This window comes from Geotrypetes seraphini, chromosome 4 (genome assembly GCF_902459505.1).
Source record: "Geotrypetes seraphini chromosome 4, aGeoSer1.1, whole genome shotgun sequence".
NCBI lineage: Eukaryota > Metazoa > Chordata > Amphibia > Gymnophiona > Dermophiidae > Geotrypetes > Geotrypetes seraphini.
The window spans coordinates 10,460,812-10,483,959 of record NC_047087.1 but is presented as its reverse complement, the minus strand read 5'-3'; the positions used below and the strand labels follow the sequence as shown (position 1 = coordinate 10,483,959).

At 45.1% G+C, this 23,148-nt stretch overlaps 1 protein-coding gene across 5 annotated transcripts in view; it reads left to right on the top strand.

The window, feature by feature from the left end:
- Positions 1-6,956: 6,956 nt before the first annotated feature.
- The window catches only part of ZC3H18 (zinc finger CCCH-type containing 18), a 191,383-nt gene continuing 175,191 nt past the window's right edge, over positions 6,957-23,148 (top strand). Inside the window, exon 1 of one of the 5 annotated variants that reach the window (XM_033941389.1) lies at positions 6,957-7,379. The gene's annotated coding sequence lies outside the window, so the exon portion shown is untranslated. The remainder of the gene's footprint in view (positions 7,380-23,148) is intronic. The other 4 variants (XM_033941390.1, XM_033941388.1, XM_033941387.1 and 1 more) reach the window with 4 other exon arrangements.

Sequence of the window (23,148 nt, the reverse complement as noted above, 5' to 3'; positions counted from 1 at the left end):
CGCATGGCTACAGCAAAGGCAAATACTCGAGATGATAATTCAAAAACATCATAGGAAGCCTGCAGCATGAAGAGTCTCAACTCGGAAAGAGTCTTGAGGATTTGTTTAAACTCCAGAAGACGTGCTTTGGAAATGTCAAGATAAAAGGAAGGCAACAATTTCAAAAAATGGTTGAAATAGGTAGAAAAAGTGTAATTATAATTAAGAACCCTGTTGGCCATCATCGAGTTTTGGTATAAACGACTGCCAAACTTGTCCATGGTATGACCCTCCCTGCCTGGTGGTACTGCAGCATAAAGCTTGGAAGGATGAGCCTTTTTCAAAGATGATTCCACCACCAGGGACTGATGGGATAATTGAGATTTTTCAAATCCCTTACAGGGGACAGTACGGTATCTGGATTCCAATTTGGATGGAATAGCAGTAATAGAATAGGGAGTTTCCATATTCTGCATGAAAGTTTGTTTAAGGACTGGAATCATAGGCAATCTCAAAGTCTCTTTTGGAGGATGAGAAAGTTCCATGTCCGCTAAGTAACCTGGAGTATATTTAGAATCAGAATGAAGATCCAGCTTGAGGGCCTGTCCCATATCAAACACAAACTTAGCAAAAGAAGTAGATTTTGAGGTGGAGGACTCATCTGGAGAAGGAGTACGAGACCTCGGAGCCACAGAATAGGAGGGAGACGCCTCTCTAGAGTATTGAGACAAAGGTTCAGACTCGAGATGTATGATAATGGAAGAAGCTGCACTCTCTACCTGAGGTGGAGTCATCGAATGTTTGCGCTTCAGACTCCGCACAGGCGACGTCCATGGAGTTCGAGGCACAGAATGTGTCGATGCAGGAGAAGAAGAGGCTCGTACAGTTGGCTTCGATGGAGGAGTTCTTGATCTTGAGAAACTCCGAGTCGAGGCCTCTCGAGATTGAGACTTGTGTTTCGCTGTAGAAGAACAAGACACAGACGCCTCGGTATCCATAGAAGGAGACTGGGACACAGACGCCTCTGTACAAAGCTTCGAAGAAAAATGCCTCGAGTGCCTCGAGCGATGCTTCGGGCGAGACGGGAGAGACTTCGATGGAGACTCCGGTGAAGAGTCACTGGAAGACACTCACTTTGGCTTACGAGACCTGCCTCAAGGCAACACCACTGGAAGCTCAGATTGATGCTCAGGCTGGTCCCTAGGAGGCAGGGTCGAGGACAGAAGAAGTTGAGCCACAATCGAGGAAAACTGTGTGGTTAAGATGGTCTTCAACATGTCCTCGAACATAGGCACCGAGATAGGGGGGATCCGATCTCGTAGGTGCCGCAGTGCGCTCCAAAGAGGGCGACCTCGAGGATGAGTATTCCCTACTCTTGGAGGCACGCTTAGGAGGAGGTCTCAAAGAAGAGTCTGGTGGCTTCTTAGGCATGGTACCTGAAAGAGAGACAGGAGACTTACCCAGCAAGGACATTTTCACTGGAGGCACCTTCGAGGCCTTCAAGACCGAAGTCGAGGTCTTAGCCGGAATGGAAGTCGTGGTCGAGATCGAGGCCTTCGAAGCCGAGTCCAATCCCAAGGCCGAGATCGAGGCCTTGTTAGGGGCTGGCTCCATGCCGCCAAAACGTTGCTGGTGCTGGTCACACCGACGACGAAAGTCCCTAGACTGAAGAGTCCAACAGGATGTACAGTCTTCAGGGGAATGAGAAGGCCCCCAAACACCGAGAATGAGGGTCGGTAAGGGAAATCGTCTTTTTACACTGGCGACAGCGTTTAAACCCGGTAAGGGGCCCGGGACATAGAAAAAATAAAGTCTGTGTCAACCGATACAAGTGAGCGGGCCTAGGCCCAAAGCCCTTGGACCGGACGAAAAAATAGAAACAAATAAAGTATTACTTTTTTTTTTTTTTTTTTAACACTAAAGAACAGAAGAAAAGCACAGTGACCGAGAATAAAACAAAAAATCAGCCACGGAGAGAGAAGGCAATGAAGTTTGCTGCAGAGCGAAGATGAAGAGGACTTCTTGGCTCCGCGGAAAACGTTGAACTGAGGATCCTCACAGGAGATGCGCCCCCTAGTTCGGGCGGGAAGGCACAGGCGCATGCACGGTGCAGCACTCGGAAGCTCTTATAAAGATCTTCAAGCAAGTCTGCTTTCGAGGCTGTCCGCTGCGGGGCTCCATCGGTGACGTCACCCATGTGTGAGAATATGCTGCCTGCTTGTCCTGGGATAAAGGAATGATTGTGTACAGAGAAGCCGAAGGAGGGGGCAGAGGCTGGCAGCTTGGGCTGTACGGTCGGCAAGGGCATTGCCACAGGAGATGAGATCAGTGACACGATGTGGGCTCAACAGTGCATAACCGCAACACGGGATGGCAATTGGACGGCCTCGAGGAGGTCAAGAATGAGGGGAGCATGATGGATCAGGCGGCCAGAGGCTGTAACAAAACCTCAATGTTTCCAGATGGCCCTATGGGAATGCAAGGTAAGGAAAGCATATTTGGAGTAAGTGGATATGTTACAAGACTGAGAGGCAGAGTGGCACAGGGCAGAAGGGAGGGCATACAGCTCAGCTTCTTGGGCAGAAATGCCAGAGGGCAGGGGGCCCATAAGTAAAGGGGAAGTGGCAGAGACTACTGCATAACCAGCGATACGGGCATTCGAAGGGGTGACAGACGAACTGCCATCTGTGAAAAGAGTGAGATCAGGGTCCCGGAGTGGGATATCAGTAAGACCAGGACGGGAAGAATAAACTAAGTCAACGGTGTCAAGGTAGTTGTGCACGACCGGCTGGGAGGAGACGGGAAGGAGAGTGGAGGGGTCAAGGAGGGAAGAGACAACAAGAGAGACCTGAGGGTTTTCACAAAGAAGGGCTTGGTATTTAAGAAGGTGCTCATTCGTGAGCCACAAGGAGCCTTTATGTTCTAGAAGAGAGGTCACACAGTGTGAGACAAAGAGGTCAATATGTTAGCCGAAAGTGAGTTTGGTAACGTCCTATAAAAGATCTGAGACGGCAGCAATTGCCCAAAGGCAGGGAGGCCACCTGGCAGCAACAGAATCCAAATGTCGAGAGAGATAGGCAATGGGTGTACGCCAGGAACCAAGGAACTGGGTAAGGATTCCGGCTGCGATTCCGGATTTTTCATGAACATAGAGCTGGAAAGGTTTGGAGGAGTCAGGAAGGCCAAGGGCAGAAGCCCGAGTCAAAAGTTTTGCAGGCAGCGGATAGCCCGATCCTGGAGGTGGGTCCAGAGAAAAGTGGAATCATACAGAGGGCAGGCAATGGTAGAAAAATCAGGAATCCAGATGTGACAGTATCCTGCAATACTGAGGAAGGTGCGCAGAGCCTTGCAGTTATCAAGGACAGGGAGACTACAGAGGCCTGGACCTGGGTGTGAGGAAGGGACCGAGTACCCTGGGAGATTTGAAAGCCAAGGTAGGTAACACGAGGAAGGCATACTTGGAATCAGTGTAAATATGGCCACAGGAAAATTTAAAAGGCAGACCCACTATCTAAAACATTCAAGTAAACTGTCTACTAGCACATAAGAATTGTTCTCAATCCCTATTCTGTATCAGGTTCCTACCCCAAAGAGCTGACTTTTAAAAATTAAGTAAAATTCAGCTCTGAGTCCACCCACTAAGCAGGGTAGTTTGACACAAGCGCTCTCTAAAGCGGCAGTCCCTTCACTATCATCTGACTGGTAAAAATATTTACTTCCATACAAAAGCATTCCTAAAAATTACATGCTTATGCCTAAAAGTTACATTCTTATACTAAGCTTACATGATTTATAAAAATAAATACAAAACAAAGATTGGAATATACAGTAAAACTTTGGGTTGCAAATAACTTGGTTTGCAAGTGTTCTACAAGACAAGCAAAACATTTGATTAAATTTTAACTTGCTATACCAGCAACGTCTTGCAATACAAGTACATACAGTATACAAGCATCACATTATCACAACTGAGTCAATGGTTCCTCTCTCTATGACGCTGCAGGAGTGCAGTGACTGTTCCAAATGAGCAAGGGCTTGCAATACAAGTATGTATATTTTTGTATTATAGTTTTGGGTTGTGGAACAAATCGTCTGAGTTTCCATTATTTCCTATGGGGAAACTCGCCTTGATACACAAGTGCCCTAGACTACAAGCATGCTTCTGGAACAAATTATGCTTGCAAACCAATGTTTTACTGTACTCACAAAAGATAATCCATACACACAACTTTAAATCTTTTTTTTTTTTACAATCAACATGCATCTCACTAGAGACTTACTCCCCCTCCCTTCAGAATTTCAAAGAGGAGAGAGAGTTGCTTAAAGATCAAAGAGATCAAATTACAGATGTAGTACTTTTCAGAATTTCCTTAGGTTTAAAAGATACATTTACACATATTGTCACTCAGCACTAACAAAATCAGCTATTACCCTGAACCAGGTCTGCAAACCTTGATTTACTATGTATTTCAATGTACAGAAAAGATGGGCACTTAACTTCCACCTTTGTTAGGTCAAGTGTAATTAAAAGTTGGTTAATCACCTAATCAGACATTCAAGGCATTACACAATTCTAAAAATACTTTATAAAACAAACATGGAGAACAAAATTTCATATTGGACAGACAGAACTCATAAGGAACCAGGGATAAAAAAACAAGGATGGGGATTTTGAATGTCATGCACACACAAAAAAACCCACACATACATGCAGATAAACAGTCCGTGCAAAAAGCAATCTCTGTACTTTCGTACAATTTTCTTCCTTTACAAATACAGCACAATAGAAATATAACCAGTTCTAACCAATTCTCTGACTCCTGAAATGTTCAACCTAACTTCAGATCTAGATTAGTTCAGTTTTGTTTCCCAAACAAACAGACACAGTTCCTAGAATCCCTCCCCGCTGTTTCAATGATGGATCAAGTCATTTACTAGAGCAACGGAAAAGAAACAGGAGAGGAATGATCAATTCCTCCACTTACCAGTTTGGTGGCCACCCCAGACAGATACCTGCACTTTAACCCAGGACTCGATTAATCAGTTGAGCTGGCCAGAGCCACGAGGTCTACAAATTCCAAGAGGAATTAAGCCGGCTTAGCAGACAGGTCAGTTCTCAGACCAGACATAAGTGACCAATCGAGAAGCTGGTGATCAAAAGACCTTCAAGTCCCTGTTCGGGCACCAAATGAAAGGTCACTTTGGGCAGCCAAAAAACTTAGAGACTTGAAGAAAGCACAGATGTTTATTAGCATACATATGCGACTCCTGAGCTCCAAGCTGGCTTCAGAAGTCCCGAAACCAGGAAGTTACAGAAATATTTATACATTCTTCTGGCTATACAACTGAATTCTAGAAAAAACTTTTCACGTGTTACTTTTCTTAACAATCATTGGTGCTAAGCTCACACTAGCAGGTCATTAGCAGGTCACTTATCTAAGCCCTGCAGTCTTTCTGTTACATGTCGTTTATGCTGAGATAGCCATAAGGAGTTAGAATGTCCAAGCTAACACCCCCAATGCAGGCAGGCAGGCTCGAACATGAGATAAGTTAGGTCTGCAGCTAAACATAATTCAGCATTTTATTAAAGAGAAAACTTAGTTCAAACTTAGGAAAACCAGTCCCAGACTCCTTCACACCTTTAAGTTTCTTTTTTACCATTCTCCTCATGTTATCATAGTCACCTTTTTTAAGTTAAGTGCTGTTGTATTTGATTTCCTGTGTAAACTTATTCCAGGGATTACATAAAATCTGATCATGTTATGATCACTGTTATCAAGTGGCCCCAGCACCATTAGCTCCCTCACCAATTCATGTGTTCCACTAATAACTAGATCTAGAATTGCTTCATCTCTTGTCAGTTCCTGAACTGGCTGCTCCATAAAGCAGTCCACTGAGGTAGTGCAATTGTAGGGTCATAAAATGGTTAACTGTTGTTTAAAATATTGCTCTGGCCTACATAGCTGAAAACAGTGTACAATCTATTGACCTCATCTGCCTAAAATGTATGTTCCTACCTTACCACATTGTAAGCTAAATAGATAAGAGTTTGAGCCATGATGTACCCTGCCCTTCTGTACATTTAACTGTAAGTTAGATAAGTGTCCTGCTAGTGTGAGCTTAGAACCAACAAGTGTTAAGAAAAGTAACACGTGAAAAGCTTTTTCTAGAATTCAGTTGTATAGCCAGAAAAATGAATAAATATCTCTGTAACTTCCTGGTTTCGGCACTTCTGAGCCAGCTTGGAGCTCAGGGGTCCAGCATGCATTCTGTAATAAATCTCTTGTACTTTCTTCACGTCTCTGACTTTGTGTGTCCAAGTGACCTTTCACAATCAGTGGAAGTACCCCCTTCCCTCCTCTAGGCTTCCATTGTAGACCTTCTCAATCCACTCCTCAGCTCATTTGAGCAGGGACTCTCTGGTCTAATGTTTTGATGTACAACAGACATGGGCAACCCTGGTCCTCGAGGGCCGGATTCCAATCAGGTTTTCAGGATTTCCCCAATGACTATGCATTGAAAGCAGTGCATGCAAATAGATCTCATGCATAGTCATTGGGGAAATCCTTAAAACCCGATTGGATTCTGGCCCTCGAAAACTGGAGTTACCCATGTCTGCCCTAGAGAAATGATAAGCAGTAGTAGTAGGGCAGTGTTTCTCAATTCGGACCTGGAGTACCCCCTTCCTAGTCAGGTTTTCAGGATATCCACAATGAATATGCATGAGAGAAATTTGCAATGCATACAGTGGAGGCAAATCAAGTTTATGCATATTCATTGTGGCCTGGGCCTGGGAAGAGGTTTCTGGATCCTCACTCCACCCATATCTCATGCATTTTCAAGACGGCATCCTGAAAACCCGCACTGGCTTCCTCCAATGATCTCCATCCGGGAACCCTGGCCTGACCCACGTGACAGGAAGCAGAGCAGGCGCTGAACCCGTGCGACCTCCAACGACCCAGCGCACGCCCATAACGCAAACCATCCCCCCCCCCCCTTTCAACGCATGCGCCGCGGTAGAAGGCGGCCTCGAACGCGCGCCAAAGCGGAGCCGAAAGGGAAGCCGGGCCCTGTCTCCTTAAGAGCGCGTGCGCGAGGCTGGCGGGGGGAGGGGGAAGCGCGGGTTGCCCGGCGCTGAGGTACGTCGCGCGCCGATGACGTCACGCAATGGCCGTGCCGTCTGAGTAGCGGGGTCCCGTCCGTCCGCCGCGGCCCGCATCGACCTCCACAGCCCGCCGGAGCCCCGACACAGCCCCAGTGGCCCGCACGCGCCCCGCCGGCCTGGCCCGGCCCCCCCAGGCCCGCGCCGGGAGCGTGGGACAGAGCGACAGAGCGCGGGAGGCAGGTGAGGCGCCGCCGGGCCAGGCCCGAAGAGACCCCGACGCACGAGCAGCTTCTCCGTAAGCCAAAGAGACAGAGAGAGGAGGGGGGGGGGGACTTTGGCCCTCATCTGCTCTCACGATTCTAGGCCTCGACAAGCAGCATCTATAGGAAAAAAAAACCCACACACACACACAGCGCACATCCACCACCTTTGATAGTGCAGATGCACACGCACACAACTGGTATCTAACACACAGAACCAACACCTGCCTCTCTTTCTCTCACACATGCAGCTTCTATTTATAAACATGCACACACACACACGCATCCCAACACCTCTGATAGTGCAGATGCACACGCACACCTACACAACTGGTATCAAACACACAGAGCCAACACTTCCTTCTCTTTCTCTCACACAAGCAGCTAGTATTTATAAACATGCACGCACACACACACGCATTCCAATACCTCTGATAGTGCAGATGCACACGCACACCTACACAACTGGTATCAAACACACAGAGCCAACACCTGCCTCTCTTTGTCTCACACATGCAGCTAGTATTTATAAACATGCACATACACACACACGCATCCCAACACCTCTGATAGTACAGATGCACACGCACACCTACACAACTGGTATCTAACACACAGAACCAACACCTGCCTCTCTTTCTCTCACACATGCAGCTTCTATTTATAAACATGCACACACACACACGCATCCCAACACCTCTGATAGTGCAGATGCACACGCACACCTACACAACTGGTATCAAACCCACAGAGCCAACACTTCCTTCTCTTTCTCTCACACATGCAGCTAGTATTTATAAACATGCACACACACACACGCATTCCAATACCTCTGATAGTGCAGATGCACACGCACACCTACACAACTGGTATCAAACCCACAGAGCCAACACTTCCTTCTCTTTCTCTCACACATGCAGCTAGTATTTATAAACATGCACACACACACACGCATCCCAACATCTCTGATAGTGCAGATGCACACGCACACCTACACAACTGGTATCAAACACTCAGAGCCAACACCTGCCTCTCTTTGTCTCACACATGCAGCTAGTATTTATAAACATGCACACACACACATGCATCCCAACACCTCTGATAGTGCAGATGCACACGCACACCTACACAACTGGTATCAAATATACAGAGCCAACACCTGCCTCTCTTTGTCTCACACAAGCAGCTAGTATTTATAAACATGCACACACACACACGCATCCCAACACCTCTGATAGTGCAGATGCACACGCACACCTACACAACTGGTATCAAACCCACAGAGCCAACACTTCCTTCTCTTTCTCTCACACATGCAGCTAGTATTTATAAACATGCACACACACACACACATCCCAACACCTCTGATAGTGCAGATGCACACGCACACTTACACAACTGGTATCAAACACTCAGAGCCAACACCTGCCTCTCTTTGTCTCACACATGCAGCTAGTATTTATAAACATGCACACACACACGCGCATCCCAATACCTCTGATAGTGCAGATGCACACGCACACCTACACAACTGGTATCAAACACACAGAGCCAACACCTGCCTCTCTTTGTCTCACACATGCAGCTAGTATTTATAAACATGCACACACACACACACGCATCCCAACACCTCTGATAGTACAGATGCACACGCACACCTACACAACTGGTATCTAACACACAGAACCAACACCTGCCTCTCTTTCTCTCACACATGCAGCTTCTATTTATAAACATGCACACACACACACGCATCCCAACACCTCTGATAGTGCAGATGCACACGCACACCTACACAACTGGTATCAAACCCACAGAGCCAACACTTCCTTCTCTTTCTCTCACACATGCAGCTAGTATTTATAAACATGCACACACACACACGCATTCCAATACCTCTGATAGTGCAGATGCACACGCACACCTACACAACTGGTATCAAACCCACAGAGCCAACACTTCCTTCTCTTTCTCTCACACATGCAGCTAGTATTTATAAACATGCACACACACACACGCATCCCAACATCTCTGATAGTGCAGATGCACACGCACACCTACACAACTGGTATCAAACACTCAGAGCCAACACCTGCCTCTCTTTGTCTCACACATGCAGCTAGTATTTATAAACATGCACACACACACATGCATCCCAACACCTCTGATAGTGCAGATGCACACGCACACCTACACAACTGGTATCACTCAGAGCCAACACCTGCCTCTCTTTGTCTCACACATGCAGCTAGTATTTATAAACATGCACACACACACACACACATCCCAACACCTCTGATAGTGCAGATGCACACGCACACCTACACAACTGGTATCAAACCCACAGAGCCAACACTTCCTTCTCTTTCTCTCACACATTCAGCTAGTATTTATAAACATGCACACACACACACACACATCCCAACACCTCTGATAGTGCAGATGCACACGCACACCTACACAACTGGTATCAAACCCACAGAGCCAACACTTCCTTCTCTTTCTCTCACACATGCAGCTAGTATTTATAAACATGCACACACACACACGCATCCCAACACCTCTGATAGTGCAGATGCACACGCACACCTACACAACTGGTATCAAACACACAGAGCCAACACTTCCTTCTCTTTCTCTCACACATTCAGCTAGTATTTATAAACATGCACACACACACACACACACACACACATCCCAACACCTCTGATAGTGCAGATGCACACGCACACTTACACAACTGGTATCAAACACTCAGAGCCAACACCTGCCTCTCTTTGTCTCACACATGCAGCTAGTATTTATAAACATGCACACACACACACACGCATCCCAACACCTCTGATAGTACAGATGCACACGCACACCTACACAACTGGTATCAAACCCACAGAGCCAACACTTCCTTCTCTTTCTCTCACACATGCAGCTAGTATTTATAAACATGCACACACACACACGCATCCCAACACCTCTGATAGTGCAGATGCACACGCACACCTACACAACTGGTATCAAACCCACAGAGCCAACGCTTCCTTCTCTTTCTCTCACACATACAGCTAGTATTTATAAACATGCACACATACACACACGCATCCCAACACCTCTGATAGTGCAGATGCACACGCACACCTACACAACTGGTATCAAACCCACAGAGCCAACACTTCCTTCTCTTTCTCTCACACATGCAGCTAGTATTTATAAACATGCACACACACACACGCATCCCAACACCTCTGATAGTGCAGATGCACACGCACACCTACACAACTGGTATCAAATATACAGAGCCAACACCTGCCTCTCTTTGTCTCACACAAGCAGCTAGTATTTATAAACATGCACACACACACACGCATCCCAACACCCCTGATAGTGCAGATGCACACGCACACCTACACAACTGGTATCAAACCAACAGAGCCAACACTTCCTTCTCTTTCTCTCACACATGCAGCTATTATTTATAAACATGCACACACACACACGCATCCCAACACCTCTGATAGTGCAGATGCACACGCACACCTACACAACTGGTATCAAACACACAGAACCAACACCTGCCTCTCTTTCTCTCACACATGCAGCTAGTATTTATAAACATGCACACACACACACGCATCCCAACACCTCTGATAGTGCAGATGCACACGCACACCTACACAACTGGTATCAAACCCACAGAGCCAACACTTCCTTCTCTTTCTCTCACACATGCAGCTAGTATTTATAAACATGCACACACACACACGCATCCCAACACCTCTGATAGTGCAGATGCACACGCACACCTTCACAACTGGTATCAAACCCACAGAGCCAACACTTCCTTCTCTTTCTCTCACACAAGCAGCTAGTATTTATAAACATGCACACACACACACACACGCATCCCAACACCTCTGATAGTGCAGATGCACACGCACACCTACACAACTGGTATCAAACCCACAGAGCCAACACTTCCTTCTCTTTCTATCACACATCCAGCTAGTATTTATAAACATGCACACACACACACACATCCCAACACCTCTGATAGTGCAGATGCACACGCACACCTACACAACTGGTATCAAACCCACAGAGCCAACACTTCCTTCTCTTTCTCTCACACATGCAGCTAGTATTTATAAACATGCACACACACACACGCATCCCAACACCTCTGATAGTGCAGATGCACACGCACACCTACACAACTGGTATCAAACCCACAGAGCCAACACTTCCTTCTCTTTCTCTCACATATGCAGCTAGTATTTATAAACATGCACACACACACACGCATCCCAACACCTCTGATAGTGCAGATGCACACGCACACCTACACAACTGGTATCAAACCCACAGAGCCAACACTTCCTTCTCTTTCTCTCACACATGCAGCTAGTATTTATAAACATGCACACACACACACGCATTCCAACACCTCTGATAGTGCAGATGCACACGCACACCTACACAACTGGTATCAAACACTCAGAGCCAACACCTGCCTCTCTTTGTCTCACACATGCAGCTTCTATTTATAAACATGCACACACACACACGCATCCCAACACCTCTGATAGTGCAGATGCACACGCACACCTACACAACTGGTATCAAACCCACAGAGCCAACGCTTGCTTCTCTTTCTCTCACACATGCAGCTAGTATTTATAAACATGCACACACACACACACACATACGCATCCCAACACCTCTGATAGTGCAGATGCACACGCACACCTACACAACTGGTATCACTCAGAGCCAACACCTGCCTCTCTTTGTCTCACACATGCAGCTAGTATTTATAAACATGCACACACACACATGCATCCCAACACCTCTGATAGTGCAGATGCACACGCACACCTACACAACTGGTATCAAACCCACAGAGCCAACACTTCCTTCTCTTTCTCTCACACATGCAGCTAGTATTTATAAACATGCACACACACACACGCATCCCAACACCTCTGATAGTGCAGATGCACACGCACACCTACACAACTGGTATCAAACACACAGAGCCAACACTTCCTTCTCTTTCTCTCACACATTCAGCTAGTATTTATAAACATGCACACACACACACACACATCCCAACACCTCTGATAGTGCAGATGCACACGCACACTTACACAACTGGTATCAAACACTCAGAGCCAACACCTGCCTCTCTTTGTCTCACACATGCAGCTAGTATTTATAAACATGCACACACACACGCGCATCCCAACACCTCTGATAGTGCAGATGCACACGCCCACCTACACAACTGGTATCAAACCCACAGAGCCAACGCTTCCTTCTCTTTCTCTCACACATACAGCTAGTATTTATAAACATGCACACATACACACACGCATCCCAACACCTCTGATAGTGCAGATGCACACGCACACCTACACAACTGGTATCAAACCCACAGAGCCAACACTTCCTTCTCTTTCTCTCACATATGCAGCTAGTATTTATAAACATGCACACACACACACACGCATCCCAACACCTCTGATAGTACAGATGCACACGCACACCTACACAACTGGTATCAAACACACAGAGCCAACACTTCCTTCTCTTTCTCTCACACAAGCAGCTAGTATTTATAAACATGCACGCACACACACACGCATTCCAATACCTCTGATAGTGCAGATGCACACGCACACCTACACAACTGGTATCTAACACACAGAACCAACACCTGCCTCTCTTTGTCTCACACATGCAGCTAGTATTTATAAACATGCACACACACACACACGCATCCCAACACCTCTGATAGTACAGATGCACACGCACACCTACACAACTGGTATCTAACACACAGAGCCAACACCTGCCTCTCTTTGTCTCACACATGCAGCTAGTATTTATAAACATGCACACACACACACACGCATCCCAACACCTCTGATAGTGCAGATGCACACGCACACCTACACAACTGGTATCAAACCCACAGAGCCAACACTTCCTTCTCTTTCTCTCACACATGCAGCTAGTATTTATAAACATGCACACACACACACGCATCCCAACATCTCTGATAGTGCAGATGCACACGCACACCTACACAACTGGTATCAAACACTCAGAGCCAACACCTGCCTCTCTTTGTCTCACACATGCAGCTAGTATTTATAAACATGCACACACACACATGCATCCCAACACCTCTGATAGTGCAGATGCACACGCACACCTACACAACTGGTATCACTCAGAGCCAACACCTGCCTCTCTTTGTCTCACACATGCAGCTAGTATTTATAAACATGCACACACACACACACACATCCCAACACCTCTGATAGTGCAGATGCACACGCACACCTACACAACTGGTATCAAACCCACAGAGCCAACACTTCCTTCTCTTTCTCTCACACATGCAGCTAGTATTTATAAACATGCACACACACACACGCATCCCAACACCTCTGATAGTGCAGATGCACACGCACACCTACACAACTGGTATCAAACACACAGAGCCAACACTTCCTTCTCTTTCTCTCACACATTCAGCTAGTATTTATAAACATGCACACACACACACACACATCCCAACACCTCTGATAGTGCAGATGCACACGCACACTTACACAACTGGTATCAAACACTCAGAGCCAACACCTGCCTCTCTTTGTCTCACACATGCAGCTAGTATTTATAAACATGCACACACACACACGCATCCCAACACCTCTGATAGTGCAGATGCACACGCACACCTACACAACTGGTATCAAACCCACAGAGCCAACACTTCCTTCTCTTTCTCTCACATATGCAGCTAGTATTTATAAACATGCACACACACACACACGCATCCCAACACCTCTGATAGTACAGATGCACACGCACACCTACACAACTGGTATCAAACCCACAGAGCCAACACTTCCTTCTCTTTCTCTCACACATGCAGCTAGTATTTATAAACATGCACACACACACACGCATCCCAACACCCCTGATAGTGCAGATGCACACGCACACCTACACAACTGGTATCAAACACACAGAGCCAACACTTCCTTCTCTTTCTCTCACACAAGCAGCTAGTATTTATAAACATGCACGCACACACACACGCATTCCAATACCTCTGATAGTGCAGATGCACACGCACACCTACACAACTGGTATCAAACACACAGAACCAACACCTGCCTCTCTTTGTCTCACACATGCAGCTAGTATTTATAAACATGCACACACACACACACGCATCCCAACACCTCTGATAGTACAGATGCACACGCACACCTACACAACTGGTATCTAACACACAGAACCAACACCTGCCTCTCTTTCTCTCACACATGCAGCTTCTATTTATAAACATGCACACACACACACGCATCCCAACACCTCTGATAGTGCAGATGCACACGCACACCTACACAACTGGTATCAAACCCACAGAGCCAACACTTCCTTCTCTTTCTCTCACACATGCAGCTAGTATTTATAAACATGCACACACACACACGCATTCCAATACCTCTGATAGTGCAGATGCACACGCACACCTACACAACTGGTATCAAACCCACAGAGCCAACACTTCCTTCTCTTTCTCTCACACATGCAGCTAGTATTTATAAACATGCACACACACACACGCATCCCAACACCTCTGATAGTGCAGATGCACACGCACACCTACACAACTGGTATCAAACACTCAGAGCCAACACCTGCCTCTCTTTGTCTCACACATGCAGCTTCTATTTATAAACATGCACACACACACACGCATCCCAACACCTCTGATAGTGCAGATGCACACGCACACCTACACAACTGGTATCAAACCCACAGAGCCAACGCTTGCTTCTCTTTCTCTCACACATGCAGCTAGTATTTATAAACATGCACACACACACACACACATACGCATCCCAACACCTCTGATAGTGCAGATGCACACGCACACCTACACAACTGGTATCACTCAGAGCCAACACCTGCCTCTCTTTGTCTCACACATGCAGCTAGTATTTATAAACATGCACACACACACACACACATCCCAACACCTCTGATAGTGCAGATGCACACGCACACCTACACAACTGGTATCAAACCCACAGAGCCAACACTTCCTTCTCTTTCTCTCACACATGCAGCTAGTATTTATAAACATGCACACACACACACGCATCCCAACACCTCTGATAGTGCAGATGCACACGCACACCTACACAACTGGTATCAAACACTCAGAGCCAACACCTGCCTCTCTTTCTCTCACACATGCAGCTAGTATTTGTAAACATGCACATACACAACTAGCATCTATAAACAACACACACTAACAAAAATACACAACTAGTGTCACCATATGTTCGTAAAAAAGAGGACGGATTGAGACATTCAGGTTTTACTTCCATTGCTTTCAATGGAAGTTAAACCCAGGTGTCTCAATCCTTCCTCCTTTTTCCGGAGCCATATGGAAACCCTACACACAACTAGCATCTATAAACAAGACACAAGCTACACACTGCTCACACATGTAACACACGGACTCCCACAAGTACCACCATACCTATAACACACACCACCTTCCCCTGTAGCAACATGCAAACCCACTCACACCACTCACAGTTGTAACACATACACCCGCTCGTTTCTCCTGCACCTATAATGCATGTTCACCTCCCATACAACTCACGCTAGCTCAGGCACTGACCACACTAGTAATAGTAGCGCAGGCACAACCATCACTTGTAGCACGCTCCACACACTCCTGTAACACGCACTGCCTACACATGTAGCACACATGTATCGCCTGCACCTCTAACACATGCACCGCCCACACCTGTAACACACACTGTCTGCACCTATAGCATACCCACACCTGTAGCACACACACCATCTGCACCTGTAATGCACACATGCATCGCCCACACCTGTAACACACCCCACCTGCACCAGTAACACTCACCGCCCCTACTTGTAACATACGCACTCACTTGCACTGACTACACCTGTAACATACACACACATCGCCCACACCTGTAACACACACATACTTGCACACGAACCTGTAAAACACAGCTACTCGCACACACACCACACACACTTGTAACACACCCGCTCACATGCACCGCCCGCACTTGTAACAAGCACACCCGCTTGTAAATGTGCCGCCCGCACTTGTAACACTCGCATCCACACGCGTCGCCCACAGTTGTAATGCACACACCCACACGTGTTGCCCGCACTTGTAACTCACACACCCGCTCGCTTCCGCACCATCTGCGCTTATAATGTGCACACCTGCACTTGTAACACTCACACCCACACACACCGCCTGCAGTTGCAACGCACCATCCCTCATGTGTTGCCCGCACTTGTAATGCGCACACCTACTCGCTCCCGCACCACACTCAGTTGTAACACACCCACCCGCTTGCATCTGCGGAACACACATGTAATGCGCCCGCCCAGTCGCCCGGGAACTGTAATCGCTACTCACACCTGTAACACGCACACCCACTGTGCACACTTGAAACGCACACACACATCTACTAGCAAACACACTGCCCACATCTGTAACACAATCACACTGCCCGCACCTATAGCGCACGCACACACCTGCCCATAATTGTAACGTGCATGCTCCATCCATACGACAAGCACCATCTATACTTGCACATTCAAACACATGCTGCCCACACCTGTAACACCTCCCCCCTTGCACACACCAACCACTGACCCCTATAACACATAAAAGCAGGATGGTAAATAAAGGCCAAATGGACCATCCAGTATACCCATCAGCAGAATCCATAGTAACATAGTAAATAGTAACATAGTAGATGACGGCAGATAAAGACCCGGATGGTCCATCCAGTCTGCCCAACCTGATTCAATTTAAATTTTTTTTTTTTTTTTTTCTTCTTAGCTATTTCTGGGCAAGAATCCAAAGCTTTACCCTGTACTGTGCTTGGGTTCCAACTGCCGAAATCTCTGTTAAGACTTACTCCAGCCCATCTATACCCTCCCAGCCATTGAAGCCCTCCCCAACCCATCCTCCACCAAACGGCCATACACAGACACAGACCGTGCAAGTCTGCCCAGTAACTGGCCTAGTTCAATATTTAATATTATTTTCTGATTCTAAATCTTCTGTGTTCATCCCACGCTTCTTTGAACTCAGTCACAGTTTTACTCTCCACCACCTCTCTCGGGAGCGCATTCCAGGCATCCACTACCCTCTCCGTAAAGTAGAATTTCCTAACATTGCCCCTGAATCTACCACCCCTCAACCTCAAATTATGTCCTCTGGTTTTACCATTTTCCTTTCTCTGGATATCTCCTCAAGATATCCCAAATGCCTGTCCACACTTTTTTGAATTCAGACACAGTCTTTATCTCCTCTACCGGGAGACTTTTCCACACATCTACCACCCTTTCTTAAAAAAGTATTTCTTTAGATTACACCTGAGCCTATCACCTCTTAACTTCAATCTATGCCCTCTTATTCCAGAGCTTTCTTTCAACTGAGATTTGCCTCATGCGCATTTATGCCACATAAGTATTTAAACATCTCTAGCATATCTCCCCTCTCCTGCCTTTCCTCCTAAGTATACATATTGAGGTCTTTAACTTTGTCCCCAAACACCTTATGATGAAGTCTTCCGCTGGTCTGACTTCCATCTTGCTTGTAAACTGCTTCGAACTTCATGGTATAGCGGTATATAAGAAATAAATTATTATTAAAATTATTATTATATATTTTTGAAGATGTGATCTCCAGAATTGTCCACAATATTGTAAATGAGATCTCACCAGAGACTTATACAGAAGCATCAATACCTTCTTTTTCCTACTGGCCATTCCTCTCCCTATGCTCCTAAGCATTCCTAGCTTTTCATGTCACCTTTTCAAACTGTTTGGCCACCTTAAGATCATCACATACCATTACACCCAAGTCCCGCTTTTCTTTCATGCACAAAAAGATTTTCATTCCCTAAACTGTACTGTTTGCTCGAGTTTTTGCAGTCACACGCACACCACCTGCACCTGTACCACACTCCCACGCTCTTGCACGTGCTCCGCCCACACCTGTAACACACTCATGTACATGCAGCCCCTACCTGTAATGCTCACGCACCCATTTGCGCAAACACTGCCCACACCTATAACACGCATACACAAACCTTCACCTGCACCAGTAACGCGCATACATATCCACTAGCACACGCACCGTTGACACCTGTAACATACACACACACATACGTCCACTTGCACATGCACTGCTGACACCAGTAACACACACGCACATCCACTTGCACATGGGCCATTCCATGTCAAGTGGTCTAGACCACCTCACTCGACCATCTCGGAAGTTGATGAAATTTTTACTGTAAGTGCTATAGGACATGCAATGAATATGTGCAAAGTCTTAGAACAGGATCTCAACTTCTTCCAAAGTTAGAGGCCTCATTATTGGGGCCACTTTTTTCATTCCAGGTTGTGAGAAGGACAAAAGTTGCTCAATCAAGCTAAGAGTCATATATCTATATACTACTCAGATCATTGGTGCATCACTGGGGAACCACAAGCCTGATGAAAAAGTTTATCGTGGAATGCACAGGCAAATATTTGACACAAGATAGCTCACAACAGAAAGCACAATAGGGCTCAAATTTTAGGAACTGGAAGAGATTACGGCCAGATACTGCCCCAGTAAACTTTTGGCACTCTGCACTTTTCTTTTGAGATTAATCTTTATTAAGATTGTTGGCAAAATGTTATACAAATTTTTACTTATTTTTAATGTCATATCACAATTGTATGTCCTTCAATCTCTTTCTTTCTTGCACCATTTGAAAGAGCAGTTTTTTGGCTACAAAAATCAGAAGTCACATTTTTGACCCGCTAATCCTAATAGCTTAAAATAGGCCTGAAAGTACACCAAGGTTTCAACATGCATTTAATGTTAAAATATGGTGGAGATGTAGACAGCATTGGAATAATGAGAGAAACTTTGAAATGGAAATTTGTGGTTTTCTAATAACCACTTTTTTATTAGGATGAAAAATTAAGTGATCAAAGTATGGTGAAGAAAGAGTAACAAATTCGCTTCACAATCACTTCAAATGTTGCTCATCATGCCTTGAATTTGTTGTCATTATTGGACAATACAGTTCATGAAGAGCTGATTTTCCAGCAAGTCATTTTACAGTTCCACCAATACAATCACACGGTGATTTTCCATGGCTAGTACCAAAAAAATCCATTCAGCAGAAATTCCAAAGTCTTTGCAATGGCAGCAAAGATTAATACATTTTTTGTATTGTGCAGCAGATCCATTGCTACAAGAGAGTGCTGAAAAATTCTCAGCCCAACCAGATTTCTAAATTTTGGCACTATGCTTTAGCTTAAAAGAGCATTATTTTATTTTGCAAAGTGCCAGTTTGCAGAATCATAGTGCTATTTTTTTTTTTTACATTGTTTCAGTTCATTGATTGAACCATGTCAGTGAAAAGTGGAATTTTCAAGTGTGGAACTCCAAGGCGTCATGAGTTTCCTATTCCTGCAGAAGAAAACTCCAAAGGAATTCCATAAATGTATGATGCAAACATTGAGTGACAAATGTCCATCATACTCCACAGTGAAGTGTGCAAACATTCAGAATAGAGATTTTGAGAACGAAGATGCAGCAAGGGGGAGAACTCAAACGGTGTCAACTCCTGAAATTTATGACTATGTCCATCAGCGAATATTAGCTAAAACAATTGATGAGGCACCACAGATATCCAGGGAACATGTTGGGTTTATAATCCACAAGCAGCTGGGTATACAGAAGCTGTCAGACAAGTGGGTGCCCAAATGTTTGAATGCTCACGAGAAACAACATTAAGTGGACACTTCAAAGTTGATTTTGCAGCATTTTCAGCAAGCTAGTGCCAACCTTTTGAAACAGCTAGTTAACTATTGATGAAACATGGTTACACCACTATGATTCTGAGACAAATCAGTTCATGCGATGGCGGCACTCAGTTTCTCCAAGGCCAAGGAAATTCAAGACCCAAAAATCAACAGAAAGGTCATGGCCACAGTGCTGTGGGATCAGGAAAGTGTTGTAATGACTGGCTGTCTTCCAAGAGGCCAAACAGTTAAAGCAGAATACTACTTTAACTTGAATCTGAAAAACAGTGAAAATTTACATAAATGCACAAAGCCATATTTTTTGGATGATCATATCTTCAGCTTCACGTGACTGTAAAAGCTCATATTGCAAATCTTGGAAGTACCTCATGGTACATGTCTGCTGGTAAAGTTGTACCCTCAGCTGACTTACCTACCAGCAGCAGTATGGAGCCAAACTGTGCCAAAAATTTTCATTCGTGAATTTTTTTTACCTACTTTGCTAACCTGTAGAAATGGAAGCACATTTGCAAAAGATTTCAAACTTGGCACAGAAAGTTGCCCCAAGGTGTTGTACCAAACTGCAAAATTTCAGTCTCCTGGGTAGTATCCTTCTGTCGCAGTGCTTAAGTAAAGTTGGCGTTTTAGGTCACACGAGGCATGGGAGTGGATCGATTGCTTTTGTTCAACCACCCCTAGCTCTTGACCAAATTGAGATAGATCCAAAAATTTTTTGCAGAGTTTCATTTGAAACCCTAGACAACACCCCTGTAAAATTTGGTTGGATTTCAAGGAGGTCGAGTGTGGGCGGTTTTCAGTATTGGTCCACTTGACATGGAATGACCCTTAAATTTTCTTTTAGGGTTCTGAGGTAGGAGCTTTGGTACTTGGAAATAAAGTGGTGACTGGTAAGTTGGAATATCTTTCTTACAAGTTCTGTTACAAAGTCCTCAGTGCTCAACTGACAGGTATCTAGAGTATCATAGTCAGTATGGACCCACTTCTTGAATGTAATTGGATTGTCAGGGTCTGAATCCTTGAACATTTCAGACAAGTAATCCTCAAGTTCCTCCTTGCCTGGACACAGTTTACAGCGATGCAGCATGCAATTTTTTGAATCTAAACTGCATACAATTTGGGGGCGGAGCTTCCCTAAGATGGCTGTTTGACGCTTTCAAGAAGATGCCGTCAAAATTTCCTCTCCATTTTTACCTATGATAAAAAGGAAATCTTAAGAACCAGGTGCTCCCGCATGAATCAACTTCTATGACTGGACCAATGGACATCTTTGTGGAAAATAGCTCCCGAATTCAACGACTGGAGAGAACTTCGGCTGGAGGACGCTGAGGCGTGTGAGTACTCCTTTGAAGGCGCCACCCTATCTCCAGAGGAGTGGAGCCCATCGACTCATCCTGTGGCTATGGATGCCATGTTGAGGGCTGAAACGGCCCAGGATGCTTCCCTGTTGACCCAACAGAATGGAAGGTCCGTTTCTGAATCGGGACAAAAGGAACTGTCACCACAATCGGTGGAGGAACTGAAACAATCACACAAAGTGGAGGGCATGTGGGTTTCTTTTTGCTGAACGCGGCTCCAGGGACTTTAATTTCCATTGAGGGTTCCGGAATGAAGATTGCTCCTTTGCAAAGGTCTTTAATGTGGAAGCTATATGGGAAGCCATTTCTAATTTTCAACTCTCTCTTGACAATCAGATACAGTGACTTAATTCCCGTTGCACTACGGTACTCTCAGAGAATTTAGAAATAAAAAATAGAATATCAACTTTGGAAAACAAATCCTTAGACTCTGAGACCAGATTGGAATCATTGGAAACACAAGCTTTGACATGGGTAAAAGACAGTGGGAATCTTCACTTTAAACAAGGAATGTTGGAAAATGCTATCAAAAGGTGCAATCTCAGGATCATAAACTTTCCAAAAGTCTTTTCAGTTACAGCTGAAGATATGTTCAAAAGATACTTGACTGAGATTTTGAATGTACCAAATGCTTCATATCCACCTCTCTCAAAAATGTATTACTTGGCTAGGAGGATAAAATCTGAGTCCTAATCAGCAGAATTTATCTGCAGATAGTTTAGACTTATTTCTTAGAGAGGTCCAATAACGGAAAAACAGGTTCCTGCTACTCTTGTGGTGCAGTTTGCTATTGATTCTGATAGAGAATGGTTGCTTAAAATATCTTTTAAGCATTGAGATGTTCCCTTTATGACGTATAAAGTAAGAATGTATCTAGGCCTAGATTTATTTTATTTGAGACCTCAGGTAGTGCAGTTAGGAGCTACCTTCATTTTGTGTTATCCCTGTAAGTATGTAATGTTTTATATTGTGACATTTCTATGAGCCGCAGCAGCTGCCCAAATTTATTTCTTCTAAAGGACAAAGATTAAGCACTTTGTGAAAATTGATTTCAAGTAATCTGCTTAGTAAGAATTGTTTGAGGGCTTTCTAGCTGCATCTTTGTTTTCCACTCTTATTTTCCTACTTTTTTCTTATTTCGGTCTATTGCCTTTAGCGCCGTTCCCTTATATTGTGGACTAACTTTACTTTGTAATACATAGACTGTGGCTTTAAGTAAGAACATTTTGTTGCAAATACTATTTCTGCTTACATTGTATGTTTTTGTTTTTACTTTTATTATTGTCGAATGTAAAATTGCAAAAATAAAATTTAAAATAAACAACATGCACATGCACCGTCTACACCTCCAAATTCAACATCCACTCACACACTCGCACCGCACACACCTCTAAACACGCACACATCTCTAACACATGCATGCACTGTTCACCTCTCTAATGTGCACAAACACAGTTGCAAATGCATCAACCACATCTGTAACCATGTGCTGGCCACATCTTTAACACGCGCACATTTTGCTCAT